This window comes from Vicugna pacos, chromosome 6 (assembly GCF_048564905.1).
Source record: "Vicugna pacos chromosome 6, VicPac4, whole genome shotgun sequence".
NCBI lineage: Eukaryota > Metazoa > Chordata > Mammalia > Artiodactyla > Camelidae > Vicugna > Vicugna pacos.
Window position 1 is genome coordinate 460,561 of NC_132992.1, and position 15,479 is coordinate 476,039.

The 15,479-nt window shown below is 41.5% G+C and overlaps 1 protein-coding gene across 3 annotated transcripts in view; it reads right to left on the minus strand.

The window, feature by feature from the left end:
* LOC140696739 (trafficking protein particle complex subunit 9-like) overlaps positions 1-11,096 on the minus strand; it is a 32,739-nt gene extending 21,643 nt beyond the window's left edge. For 2 of the 3 annotated variants that reach the window (XM_072962172.1, XM_072962170.1), the window contains exon 1: positions 7,353-7,460. The gene's annotated coding sequence lies outside the window, so the exon portion shown is untranslated. Of the gene's footprint in view, positions 1-7,352; positions 7,461-10,942 lie in introns of those variants that run through there. The other variant, XM_072962171.1, reaches the window with a different exon arrangement.
* Between the last annotated feature and the right edge of the window lie 4,383 nt (positions 11,097-15,479).

Sequence of the window (15,479 nt, forward strand, 5' to 3'; positions counted from 1 at the left end):
TGTTACCTTGGTGGGTTTCCTTACTCCAGCGCTCCAACTAGATAGCCCTCAGAAACGTTATTTTAAAAGAAATTATAGTTATGTTTAGGCAACTGTTGATCTTACAAGGTGAGAGACCTCATCTGGCCAATTAATACCTGCTCTGACCCTGACCATAAATATGAAATTTCTCATAAGAGCACTCAAACTCAATCAGAAATACAAGCAAAATTTTAACCCAAAAATATAGCTTCTAGACTATTAAATTCTTACTCGTGACTTCATTAACGTTACTAGCTGTATTACTTATATCCTGTCTATTTTATAAAATTGTTGTCTCTTACATTTCCCAATGTGTAACTAGGCCTACAAGATTGATGATGGCTAAACATCTTGAAGAAATAGATAAAATTTATAACCCTGCATAAAATAACAGTAATAGTGTGATTCTAGGTGTGGGAATTAGCAACGAAAGGTAAACATTTCCTGGATCAGAAGAGACTAGTAAGACAGGCGATCCAGAGAACTTTTAGTATCAACAGGGCCTGATAAAAAACCTAACACCTTGAATGGCAGCTCAGAAAATTCTTCACCTGTAGTAGGAATGAGCCATCCTAGCACCGTGGGACAAAATTCGTCATGAAATGTCTCTCAAAATATTGGTCGAATTTAGGAAAAAGGGGGAGCACTGTGAATGAAAATACTACAATGTGAATGAAAGTACTACAACAATGTAAGTAACAAAGAATGCTGAAACCAAGTCATCAGCGGCTGCTGTCAACCCGCAGCGAGGACACGCCTGCAGCCCAGCCTCTCAACAACTCACAGTGGTGCCCTCTGAGTGGACTCAGAATAAGGAAGGACAGGATAATGTCCCTAGACAGCTAGGTGCTTGCCAAAGAAATGAATTCAATGACCCATATGTTTGCTTCATCCCATACATAGAAAAGCACTAAATACTTGAACTTGAGATATCTGGCTTTCTTTAGATAACAAGCAATCTTTTCTTGTTCGAAGTACCTGGTCTTTGTTGTAAAGCTACTATTTATCCTAGCTCCTCCCATACCTCTTGGAGCATTCCCCCAGAGTGATCTGAGGGGCTGCCTTCCAGGCTCGAGCCCTCCCGCCAAATAAAACATAACTATTAAATTTTAGTCTGAAAGATTATTTCAATGAAGTCCCAGAATAGACACAGCTCATCAATTCTGTAATGGAACGCACTGAATCAAGAACCAAACGCGTGTTCTAGTCCAGAAAAACTACGGTTTCCTCTTTCTTCCTGTCATTGTACAATCTCACCAGAAGTCATTAATTTGCTGTCTGCTCAGTTGGCAACCAAACTCAGAGAAGAGTCAACTCAACAGAGCACCCTGCTGGGAAGAACCCCCCGCAGCAGCACCGCGGGCTGCCTGCCCTCCCGCATGCTCTGCTGACCCCTAGTGTCCTCCGTGGAGACCAGGCCAACAGAATTGCTCCAACAGCTGCAAAGTCCCACACATTAAATAAAAACATTTTATTTTATACTATATGTTATGTATATACTCATTTCGGAAAACAGCTTTTCCAGAAGCCCAAATCTTCAACATTAATCTGCAAAGTCAAATCCGGTCCCCAAGGGAAAACAAGTCTTAAGACGATGCTAAGGCCTCCAATGTCCTCTCCACGACTGTCAACAAAACTGACTGCAGGTCTGCAGCTGCAGGCGGTTACATGTCCATTTTTAAAGCACCCCCCCTGCCCTCAGGTGCTATAATGTCCCTCTACGCCCTCCCATCTCAGGGTAAGAGCAGCCGCAGCAGAACCTTGCAGGGCAGCACTGACGGGACTAGACAAAAGGATCAGAGCTAAACTAAGCCTTCTGATGACACGAGCTTGTCACTCTATCACTTTACAGATGAAGATATATATAGAGAGATGTGGGGTGACGGTGATATTGCTCAAAGTCACACAGCTAATAAGTGGCAAAGTCTATAACTCTGCTCCTCCCTCTGGCGTGATTCCCCAGCTGGGAGGCCCACAGATTTCTCTCCTGCCTGCCTGACCAGTCCTTCCCTGTCACTCATAACCCACCACAGTGTCTGATCCTAGCCTGACTTTTCGGCACCTTTTCCCTCCAGTCTGGCAGGAAGAAGGCTGCTCGGGCCACTGTATGACTTCCGGCTTCCCAAAACCTCTGTGCTCAGGCTGGTCTTGCCTGTGCATCCGGTCCCCTGCTCAGAGGCTCTTCCTCCCCTGCAGGAGGACGTTTCCACTCTCCGCAGGGACACCCCCTCAGGGAAGCCCTCTTCTCGCCCTCAGCAGGGCAGGTGTCCCACGCCACATTCCGAGCTGCCCCATTAGGACTGCGGGTGCCCAGGTCTGCTAGTCAGACCAGCAGCCTCAGACCCAGGGATTATGCCCGGGCCACCATGCAAATCTACTGCCCGCCTCACAGCCCCCAGCCAGCAGGTCACCTGGAAGTCACAGCAAGTGCCCCACCCAATCCAGAAGCCTCTTCATTTGCCAGCACCGCTGATGACTGGTCTCCAAACTTTGGTCAGTTTTGCAAAAAACAGCACCTTCTACTGTGAACCGGGGATTTTCGCTTCTGCTCCCCATCCTCACTGGAAACGTCAAGGGAAACCAAAAGTCCTTTTCTCAACACTTTTCTAATGACATCCTCCCACCCACAATATTCACATGCTCAAGAGCTTTGCGTCCACGTGATTTTGTTTCCCTAACGGTAACTGGCTCAAAGCACTGCAGGATTTTTTCTTTTTTGAGGGTATTTGTACTCAGTTTATCGGCTTTAATCTGTTTTTGTCTCTCTCTTCAGTATCCCTAGCAGTTACCTATTCTTACTCCCTTCAGCAGCCTCCCTCCCAACATCTAGTCTAGGAAATCAGCTGTGATGAGGGGGCCAGGGGCAGTCACAGAAGATGCAACTAAGGCACAGAGAGGCTACATAATTTGCCCAAGAAGATCAGCTTCAACCCCCAACTGTGTGTGTCACTTCCCTCTGTTTAACCCTTATGATAAGCAAGCTAACTTTTTGAAGATTATGGTTATAAACAGATGAGGTATCAAAATAAATATAAGGACACACATCAACTCTAAGATGTTCATTAACTCCACTATTTTGTTTCTATTTATTTTATTTCTATTAAAAAATAATTAAGAACCTCTGCAGTCAATATAGCGAAATGTTACTGGGTTTTAATCCAAAATATAGAAATGTTAAGTGTGTCATTACTCATCCTTATTTGTATGTTCACAAGACAAAATGATTTGAAGGTCTCTCTCCCCTCCCCCTACTCACTACTGGCTCTCACCTGAGCTCCCAGAGCACACATCTAACAACCTTTCACTTCACCCACAGCTGAAATCATCAGTTTTCCCCCAGAAATCCCTCTGCAGCTTTCCCTCCTCAGAGCACAGCAGGACCATCATTTACCTCATTAATCCACCCAGAAACCTGGGTCTTACTCCATCCTACCTTCGCAGACAGCATTCATTCTTTCCTTTTTACCATCTAAACATGCCTTCAATCTGTTCGCTTTTACCCACTGACCATCCCACCGCTGAAGTGGAAGCCACCAACACTGCCCACCTGGACTCACGAGTCTCCCAAGTGGCCCCACAGCCACTCTCCCCTACTTGAGACAAATGGGATTGTGTCACTCCCGCGCTTTTTGGTGTCTTTCCAAACCCACTCTTCTTAGAAGAAACTCCAATTTCTTTACCTGGTGAAGGTCTTTGCTATGAAACTGTCAGCTCAGGGAGGGCAGGACACGCCCTCTACCCTCGGACCCACCCTCTGGCAGAGCATCAGTTTGGGAGGACCTGCTAAGCTACACCTGCCTGTATTCTAAACCTGGTTTTGAGTTCTTAGGAAACTGCTTCACTTATCCATACAAATCCAAGGTAGATTAGAAAGATTTTAGATGTTGAGCTAGACTATTGATTTGAGGATTTTGCACTAGCAACGTGCAAGGACATGTTCTAATGATTCTGTCTTCTTAAAACCACACCCAGATTTAGGTAGTATTTGTGGAATATCTTCCAAGTAAAGGGACTGTACTTTTACAAACTTTATGTTTTATAACATGAACATCCCGGACAGGGTCACAAATGGAACAGCCTCACAAGTGACGGAAGACAGGTGAGAGGCATATAGCAACAGGTCACAAACATGGTAAGAAAAAAGTTGTTTCTCCAACCCCCGAAAAAATTCCTCCAAGAACCAAAAACTCTGAATTTTGAAAGTAAAATTCTATCATATATAGACATGAAATAAATAATCCTCTTCATCAGGGTTTCAAGATCTGACTGAAGAATTTTTAGCATGCCATACTGAATCCTAGCACAGAAAAATCAGATGGACTAGTGGTGAGTATTTTCCAGGGAAACGGCAGTAATTCCTCCACTTGTAAGGGGACACACACTCACTTGACGAAGGTGATTGTAAACCACATTCTGGAGAAATTCAAAAGATTCTGTCACCACTTCAAGATGGTGATGACATGGTAGGACGGCTTGGATTCATGCTTCTAACTGACTCACCGGCATTCTTGCACTGCAGGGGGAAAAGGAGGCCCCCATTCAACAGCAGAGATGTTCCTGTCATGTCTCCCAGGCCATGCCTCGGGGACTTAGTGCCCTGTAGCAGCCTGGCACCAGGCGAGGACCCGCAGCCTGGCCCACCCAAGCAGGAGGGGCACTGTGTTTGAGAAATCCCATCTCCGATGGGAGCAACAGGGGCTGGTGTGGTTGTGTGAACATATAAATGCTCATTGAAATACACCTGCATACATTCAAGTGATACAATTAACAGTAGCAGGCTATTAAACAAAATTTCAATTGTCAGTGTTAATTTTACCATTCCTTTCCTCTTGTCCCCTGCACTCTGAGACAGGCTTAGGCTCTCTCACACCTGCAGCTGTGATGCAATATTTGTGAAGTTATTTTAGTTTGCTGCAAGTGTCTTCACTCCCCTTGTCGCTGTGACTGTCGTCTCTTAACACAGTCAGATGTCTTCCTAGATCTCTCCATGAGTTCCTTGTTCCTGCTTCTCAGATGCTGAGATAAAGAACCGGTGAAGGCACATGACTAGAAAAGGCACTGTGGACTTGACCAAAGTCCTCAGTGACCCCCTAGATGAGTGCCTCTCACGCCTTACCTTCGATTCTCAAGGTTCTGCCCAGGGTGACATCCAGACCGGGAGAGAGTCTTGGGCCCAATTAATGGCTGTGTGGTTTGGGTGCGGGGACAGGTGCAGGAGCTGGTTCCGGAGCCGGGCCCCTCCCCACCTGTGCTCCTCTCTCTCCCGAGGCCCCGCTCCCAGGCCCCCAGGCTCCCTGATCTTCTGTCCTTCTCATCTACTCTACTCCCAGCCCTTTTCCTCTTCCTTTTTTCCCTGATTATCCCCAGCTAGAGTGATTTTTCCATCACAGTATCTGAAAAAATTTCCTGCAGCTGAAAAAGAGGTCTCCAGAGGGCAATGCCCATATGCTGGTACCTGAAGAGAGCCCCTGGCTAGGGGGACCCTCACCAACACTCACGGGGCATCAGACATGTTGCAGGGTCGGCCACCCCCAAGAAGAGTTTGCTGTGACCCCAAGGCACGCACAGCATCCCTGCTCACAAAACTGTAGTTGGCCCACATATCCGTAATTAAGAAGCAAAAAGAAAAAAATTGCTCATGTTTCTTACTAAAATTATTTATGAGGTGAAAAAAGAAGTTGTAATACAAAAGAACAAATTTGACTCCATGTTAGATACGTTCGTTTGGCTTTAGACCTGTACCCTGTTTTCTAGGCTCAGACTTGCTATCTCTGAACCTTTTGTAAAAGATAGTTGCCTTTAGCCTGAAATATCCAGGAGAGCCTATTCTCCGGGCTCTGATCTTTAAGGATGTTAGCTCTTCTACACTTACGTAGAGATGGCAAGTTGCAAAATAGAGAATAACCTATTTTTTTAAGAGGTTTTACGGGGACACCATGATTTGACCCACATGGACAGCTGCAAGATCAAAGGATTTCAAGGACAAACAATTCGTACAGCAAGAAGTTTGCAACAATCGACCACAACCCCGCCGCTTTTTACTATAAAATGAGACTGAATTCTGACTTGGGGAAGAGAGTTCTCCTGGATATCAGTATGCCATTTTCTGGGTCTGCCAGCTTTTCAAATAAAGTCACTATTCCTAACTCCAACATCTTAACTCCCGACTTATTGGCCTGTCATGCAGCAAGCAGAACGAGTTTGGACTTGGTAACAAAATGACTGCATTGGAGGTAGTATGTCTCCATTGTTTCCTCATTTCCAGTATGTCACACCCTATCAATTTTACATGCTGTTTAACAACACGACCAAAAAACCTATTATACAGAATTGATTCCACGGAAATAAAATTATTTCTACTCCTTCAAAACTAATTTTTTCTATTTTATTTTGTTGCTTATTGAAAAGAAAATAAAAGACAAATCATTTTATTTCACATATTTTTATAGCTACATATTTAAATACTAATAAGATTTAAATTACAATAAAAATTGTTCATATATTAGTATAAAGATATATACACAATCAATGCAGATTAGGAAATGAGTGGATATTTACTAAAAATCCATTGCGCATCCAGTCTTTTACAAGCATATTCTGGAATATAAGCTCTATTATCCAGGGGTCCCCCACCCCCATTCTCACTGACGAGTCCCTTAGTAATCAACTACCAAATCACCAGCATAGAACAACACGATCACTATTTCAGGTATAAATGAGGGAATTAGCTCATTCAATTCTAAACGAGAAACCTTAAAATACATACAGAACTTATTTACAGATAAAGAAAATTGGACACAAAAAAGAACAGTTTCTCCCCCACGTCACAAAGATAATAACTGGTAAAGGCAAGATTTGAGCTCATCTGCCTGATTCTAAAAACTAAGGTGGAAAACCCTTCGACTGGAGAGGTCCAGCAGCACAGCCTATCACCCTATCTTTGTTCAGATCTAGCTTTAGACAGCCTAAGACAGCACCTTATTCCTATGGAACTCGAGGGCAAATGATAACAATAAGGATTTTATATTCAGTAGTTTCTTAGTTCTCATTTATTTAAAGTGTCAGCAGGTCAGCAGAAAACTCTGGGAAATATGAGTGGGTCCAGAGCTTTTTGTTGATAAGAAACTCATTCTATCAGGACAGAGTGACCTTCCCATGAAAGGCCTCATGGACATAAACTAAAGGCAGCTGAGCAATAAAAAGTAGCATGACCCTGGAACTCAAGCAAGAAGGAACCCTGCCATCCCCTGCCCAGTTGCCTCTTCAACCACGTGGACACAATGGCAGAAGACCCAAGTTCTTGTCAAAGTTACACCATCATGGATACTCACCCATAAATAGTTACGACTCCATGCTCTCTTAAGTCCTTTCCAACTCAAATATGATGACACCAATATCTCACCAGAATCTCTATGTGTCCACTTTCTCTCTTCTATTAGGAGACTATATCTATGGCCACAAAGCAGAAATCCAATTAAAAACACCATGCACGGAGCCTGGTGAATGTCTGCATAAGAGACTTTGTCCTCACGCTCAGTGAATGAAAACTCAGAAAAAGTAGACCTTCTCCCTCTGCAAGTGGAATGTAGCCTGATTGTGTGTGTGTGTGTGTGTAAATCAAATACAATCAAGTCTGGGTTGTGTACAGGTTTTTTTTAATGTCACTGTCATTTCATGGGGATGAGCCAACATTTAAAGTAATTTGAATCTAGTGTTCTGAGAGTCTCATTCTCTTTTGGTGGAGGAGGGGAACGGGGAAAGGAAAAAAGGAAAGAGGTAAATGAAGCAAAGGAGTAAGAATATTGCTAGGGAAAGGCAAGACGTTAATTTTGTTCCTACTTGCATCACACAAAAATTAGGGGCTGGCTTCCCCCATGTCTTGTCAAGCACTAACTTGCAGAAGAAGAGGCGACAGCCCATTTCTCACTGAGACTGTGAATGTACGTGGCATCTTATAGACACAAATTATTTACCCTGATCAAACACTTTAGCAGCAGGCGGTAATTCTCCTATTTTGAGAGACAAGAAAACAGGAATTGAAAGAGGGTATATAACTTGACAAAAGTCAGAGGAACAGTAAACTAAAGAGGATGAATTCATACTCAGATATGAATGCAGAGTCTGAACTTCCCACTCCCAGGGCTCGAAAATCCTTAACACACAGGCTCCCCAGCTCCCCTGCATTGTTCCCGGCACCAAGCATTTCCCATGGCGATGGTCTCCAGTTCTCAGACACAGCACATTTTGCAGCCAATAACTTCCATTCGACCTTGATCATCTACCAGCCTCGCCCACCAGGCTTCACCATACATGCAGGAAAGCTGGCTTTCAAGTGCATACAAAATCACCCCTGGTCTGACCTGGGATCTTCCGTGTCTTTTCCAGCGAAAAGGCAGCCATAAAACTGCTCACAGTTTGTACATGAGCCCCACTACCTCTCTCCTTGTGTCTCCCCACCTATACTACTAAGCTGTGACCATTTTGATAATCTTGGAAACAAATTTTTAAAAACAGAAAAGAAAGGATTCTTTAACAATTACTTAATATTTGCAATTTTAAAGTAAAATTTACAAAGTGAGTATTTACAAACCGATTCTACCTTCCTATGTGTCAGTTTTAACAGTTACAAAATATAATAGCAAAAAATTCTCACTTACAAAATTAACAAAAACATCAACAATAATCTGGAATACACGCAAAAACAATGCCCATGTTGTACATGCAGAAAGTACAGGAATGTACTGAGGGGTGAAGTAAGAGGTGTGAATGTAGAGACATCAACATATTGTATGGAGGAAAGCAGTTTTGTAAAGATGTACTTTCTCCTAAAGATAATTCAAAACTTACTAAATAATCCCATGACAACGCTTATCTTTTTTTTTTTAACTAGAAAAAAGTATTTTAGAATTCTTCAGGAATAATAAAGTCATAATACTAGCCAAGAAAATTAGGGATGGAAGAATCAAAAAAAATCACACTGTCAGATATTAAATAAATTTTTACAATATGTGAGATATAAAACTGGAGTAAGAAAGTAAGATTGACAGAAATAAACCATGAGATCAAAAAGAGACTGTAATATGCATAAGTATTTTTTACAGGTGGGATTTCAAATCAAAGAGCAAAGTATGAATTCAATAATTGTCCCGGGACAATCAGAGAATCACCTGGAAAAAGCAAATTCTATTCCAGTCATAATGACCACTAGAAAAATTACAGATATTGATGTAAATATTAGAAAGTATTTCTAAGAATAATATCAAGGATAAAACCAAAAAGAAGACATTTACTAGCTTAAGATTATTTTGGACCACAACAGAAATAAACCTACTGAACAAAATGAAAGGCAAGAAATGACAAGAAAAAGCTCTGTGATACATGTTGATGAAGACAAGTGGTTAATGTTGATAACATACAAAGAGCTGTCACAAAGCAACCAGAAGCTCCCTCACTTAAATGTTTGCAAAGGACAAAAGGGATCATTCACTTTTAAAAAGTCAGAAGGCTAATGAGTGAAAAATGCTCAATACTTCACTGGTCATCAAATGCAAACTAAATCAATGAAAAAGCACTTTGGCTAACCATATTGCCAAACATTTTTCAAACATATTCTAGCTAGTGTCCATCTTTGGGAGAAAAAACTGTGTGAGATCTTTTTGGAGGATGACATGTCAATGGATATGTAAACTCTGCAAAACGTGTGTACACACAGACTCAACTCCACTTTTAGGAATCGTTTCGTTTAGAAAAAAATCAGTTCAAAAGATGTACTCATCAGAGCATTTACACAGCACTGTATACAATGGTGGGAAGAAAAGATGAAGTGAAATCATATCCAGCGATAGAGAATTGGTTCCATAAGTTATTCTACATCTTTTCATTCCCCACTGGAGAAGGAATTTCTAGAGTCACTTGAAAGGAGCCTGTGATGTATGTAATTGTCACATCCAGGGACTAAATTTCCAGAAGCCTTAATCAAAGAATACTCATACAAGATCACAGGAATGTTTGTACGAGAAGGATGCCAGTCAAACATACTTTCTGACAGTGGAAATTGGAGAAAACTTAAGTGTCCACCATCAAGACAGTGATGTGGCAAATGAAGGCGAGCTGTGGGCACTAAGGGGCCGGCGTTTCGGCGTGGCCCAAGGCCTTGTCCACAGCACTCTCCCACCAAAGTTGTCCTTGCAGAAGAGACCAAACCTGCACATCAGGAGACCCCTCTATCTGAAAGGACCGGGTGAGTCTGGAGTGGGAGGACGTTTATGATAAACACCTGAGTGAATAAACCGAGCTTCAGAAAACATATAGTATGGCTTTATTTTTCAATAAAGTATATATACACACACATATACATAGATTTCTCATATACGTGTCTGTATGTATGTGTATACATATATGACATATGCATAAAGGTCATGAAATATATACTCCACATTGTCAGCAGTTTTTACTCTCAGGAAAAAAGGGGAAGGGATGTAGGGGCCTTTCGGTACAACCACAGTTCTCTTTTCAGAATTTCAATTAAGTATACTTGGAATTTAAAAGCTTATTTAAGTCCGAAGTAAAATGGACGATGCCTCCACTAGACAGAATGCTATACTGGTCATTAAAAATCATGCCAGGGGAGATAGAATATTGTAGAAAAATGTGTAATAAGCCGAATGGAAAATGGAGGTCTCCATATAGTAATCAGGCATAAAGTGCTCGCTGGTTTTTATGACAGAGGTAATACACATTGATGAAAAGAACAGAAAGTAGATGTTAACGTGTTAATTATTATCTCTGAGTACTGGCACCAGGATAGACACTTTTGCCCCTTTTTTCAGACTTTTATATTAAATACACATTATTTTTCATCTGAAAAAAGCATTTATAGATGTCTAGTAAAACACATTGATAAACATGCACGAGTACTTACGGAAACAAATAACTAGGAGACACCACAGCAGCGTCACACAATGTAGAACGGGCGATCCTGAATAACACCACGCAGTTACATAAGGACCCACAAAGTGAGAGCACCTGCTGTAACAGGGCGTGGCCCCCTTCTAGTTGTCAGTTGTGTCTTCAGGGCTGAGGCAGTTCTGAGCACGGCCAGTGTCAGTGCTGGTATCTGGATGGATGCCACTGGAGGTGAGGGCACCTGCAAGCCGAGAGGAAGAACAGAAATCATCCTCTGCTTTTCCTGTCTTGTTTCTTTGTTACTTTAAAAGAGAGGCTTAAATAAGATAAAGAATCTTCCCTACTGAAATTTCAGTAATGAAACCGTTTTTAAAGTGTTCACAACTTATATTCTGCCTATAACTGTCTTTTCAACAAAGCATCATATTTATTAAATGTTAATTAACTCAGTTAATTAACTATCTGTTGAAACCCATTAAAGAACATGAAATGTACTATGTAAAACCACCGCGCCTGCAGTGACTAGCTCAGATGTCTTGACGGCAGTGCAGGCATCCCCCATCATCCCGTGGCCCTGTGCTCCTGATGCTGGTAAGAGAGCACGCTGCCTCCTCAGATGGAGAGAAACGGTGAAAGCATTTTCTGAAATCTACAGCACTGACAAAACATAACTGACAAATCCCAGGCTCCTTGGAGGCTGTCATTTTCTGCTTCTGGCCAACACCCGTCAATGAGCAGAACCACCCCATTCCTGAGCCATGGGACTCACGTGGGAAGCAGTTTTGGAGAAATTTCCAGGTATAGAATGTAACCAACTATACATAGAACTCTCACAAAAGAAAAGATGCAATACTCTGGTATTGGAACACACTCAAAATATTCTCCTAAGCCTTAGTAGATGGAAAGGCTGGGCTTCTCCTCAGCCACTTATTAATTTCACAGCCAGTGAGCATCTCCCACAAACCCTGTTTCCCTGTGTCTGCTGGGAGCCTGAGGCACACTGCTGCTGTCGATCTTATAAGTCACAGGGCAGAGGCGAGTGTCTCATGCCTGCAACCCTCACACAGGCTCGCCTCCTAGCCTCACTGTCTGAACTTGGCCCCATTTTCTCACCTGTTTATTTTGGTATCTGTTTTTCTGTAAGCTGCCTGAAATGCGTTTTGGAACAAGTCAGAAGAATCAGTGGGTAGGTAAATGGATTGAAGGAAAGGTCAACAGAAAGAAGAAAGAAAAGGGGAACAAAGAAAATTTCCTATGCAAAACCCTCTTCTAGTCAGGGAAGGAAACCACCACGGAGAATTGTGAAGAGGCAGGTAGCTTAGGACTGTTTCCTGGATTCCATGAAAAGTCACACCAAGAGATGAGAGGGTAGAATTATAAATAATAAAAGAAAAATAGCATGCATGGTTGAAAAATATATCTACAATATGTACTTTATAATGAATAGATTAAAATCAGCAGGGCCCAATAACACAATCATTGGGTATTCACAGAAGTGAGAATCCCATCTCCAAACCACAAGGCATCCCTTCGGAGCAGAGAGTCAACACGGGGCGGTCACAAAGCCGTCACCACAAAAGCTATGCTATCCTGCACTTACGAGGAACGAGCAGGTGTGCTCAGGCTGCCAACACGCGTTATTTATCCCCCACAGCACCTCTACGGGGGGGGACGCCTAGCGAGCTCCGTCTCTGCAGGACAGAAAACAAGTCCATGATAGGCTAAGCCGAACTACCAGTTCTCCATCTCAAAGGACTGGTCAATTCAGAGCAGGACTAGAACTCGGACCCACACTTGTAATCACAGTACTACAGTACTTTATGCCCTTTTTGTGTGTATAATACAATTGTTTCTGGCATGAAAGGATATGTAATAAACGTTCGGTTGTTTTGTCTATCTCATTAGCTCACAATCTTTATATTTTTGAACTGTACTCTTTTCCCCTGGAGAAAGAACGGAAAGAGCACGTGTCAGAATGAGTTTGGGCTCCATTCTTTATCTGTTACCTCATCTCATCCAAGTCCCCAACCTTGGAGAAGGAGCAAATATTCTCTTCATTTTAAAGAGAGGGCTCCAGTGATGGTGACTTACTCAACTCGAAAACGAAGGCTGGGGAAAGGCACATGCAGCAACCAGAGCAGTATCATCTGTAGGAAGGCAAAAAGAGCTCAGGGGAGGGCTCAGGGGGTCAGGTTTATTTAATTACATTTGATAAAAGAATACGACAGTCTAAAAATACTAGCATGCAATGTATTTGCTCTTTTTTGACATCTAAATATTTCCACAGCCCACATGTAACATTATCGTGAACTAGTGAAAGGAAGAGTCCTCAGGCAGGGAAAATCAATGCCACAGGCAGGCTGAAACCCAGGCTGGAGGAAAGGAAGATAAAGGGCATAGATAAGAAGAGGGGAAATTTTGGGAAAAAGACATTATCACAAGGACTCTTAAGCATCATCCAACAATCATATAATCATTCATTCAAGAGAGAGTTACTGACATCATATTTTGTGCAAGATTTTACAGAGGGCAAAGAAAGACCGCAGCGTCCATGGTGGCAGCAAGTGGTGGGGCAATAATACAATTCTGATCCCGGTACCTTGCACACTTGTACTCAGTATAAAGGCAAAAAAATAAAGTAAAATAATACTATGTAAACTCTATGCATTTTTGAAACAAAATTAAAGAAGACCTAAATACCTGCACAGACACACCACGCACATTCATGGATCAAATGACAGAGCTCTTGGCATGGCAGTGCTCCCCAGAAGGATCCGTATACTCAACGTGGTCCCGATCACAATCCCAGCGGGCTCCTCTGCAGTAACTGACTAGCTGCTGCTACAATTCATATGGAAATTCGAGGGTCTCAGTAACCAAAACGTACTTGAAAAACAAGAACAATGTGAGAGGACTTGTAATTCTCAATTTCAAACCTTACAACTGTATCTCCAGGTGAGATTAGAGGCCATTTTTAAGTTATTACTGTGTTTATCCTTATTTTCTAAATTCTGTACCATGAATATACCTGTTAGAATAAGAAAAATAAAAAGTAAGATATATTTTAAAACATGCACAACAATTCATTCATTGGGAAAAAAAATTATTTTAACTATAAAGAGGTAAATAAATATCTAGTGAAAAAGGACTACTTAAAAACTAGTGTGCATATACAATTTTCATAATTTGAAAACTGAAAAGCACAAACACATCAAGTTTCTAGGGAGACCGGTGAAACATACTAATAGTTATTTTCAAAACTTCTAATTGAACAATGAAATCTCAAGAAAGGCAAAATCCTAATTGGCAGCCAACTGCAAACACATGGAGAGCAAAGGCCTAGAAATCACAGCTCCTTTAACTCTGCTACTAACTCAATATGAGAGGAAATTCCTCACTGAGGGGACAGTGGAATCCCATGCATAAGACAGGATACACAGTACAAACTGCAGTATTAGGGGAGTGAATTTCTTAGGAGAATTCTAAAGTTACAACATTGCTTATAAACTATAAAAACACTGTCAGACAGATTAAAACACACAATCATATATATTATATAGAAACATATGAAGCCTGCTCTCATGTTGCATAGAAATACAAACATATTTCTTCATTTATAGGCACTGATTAATTTATCCCAGTTGGAATATTTCAACTAAAACAAATAATCAATACTACACTCCTCTTGTCAAATCTACTTGATAAGTTATTCTGCTATATAACCACAAAATGTCTAAGATAGATCTAAAATTAGTGAAAAAGATCTTTGTATGGTTCCTTGAATTCTTCTCAAAATTCCAAGCTTAATTTTAAAATAGATCTGAGCAGTATTTCTATATTATCTATTCCCTTATAAAATAAACAACACAGTCTATTGTCAAAATTCTGTCCTTACAATGATTCACGAGCACCGTATCCTCACAAAATTGCTGGACTGAAAGGCACTATCCAGACACTGTGACTGAACCAATGAAACACAAGGAAGACAGTGACCCTATTCTGGAGGGCTTATAATCTGTGTCAACACCGGGGTTTTTATTTGATTGGTTTGATTGGGTAGCAAAATAAAATCAATCAAATACTTCCTTCTTTGAGCATTCTGTAAGTCATGACTGTTTTTAGTGTCATGAGCAGCAAAGACTTAAGCATTACTTGATTAGATCAACTAGCAACAATCATCACTGGAGAGTGAATAATAAAGAAGTTAACTGATAGCAATGCTTCTGCCTACATGAGACCTAAAATAAACCTACACTGGTTTCCGAAAGGAAAATGAGGAGATGAGGTCCCCAATGAGAAAACAAACTAACAAGAAATCAAAAAAGGAAAGACGTTTTCATTCACGATTCCAGGAAGTAGTGGAGCATGGTGGTGAAGAGCACAGATGCTGGGGACAAACATGAGGGTCTGAATTCCCACAGCACTGGGTAGCTGTGACACTGATATTTCAGTGAAATTTTCTGCATCTCAGTCTTCTATCCATAGACTGGGGAGAACAACCACACCCATCTCCTAGAACGGTCCTACGAATTAAGTCATTTTAGATATACAAG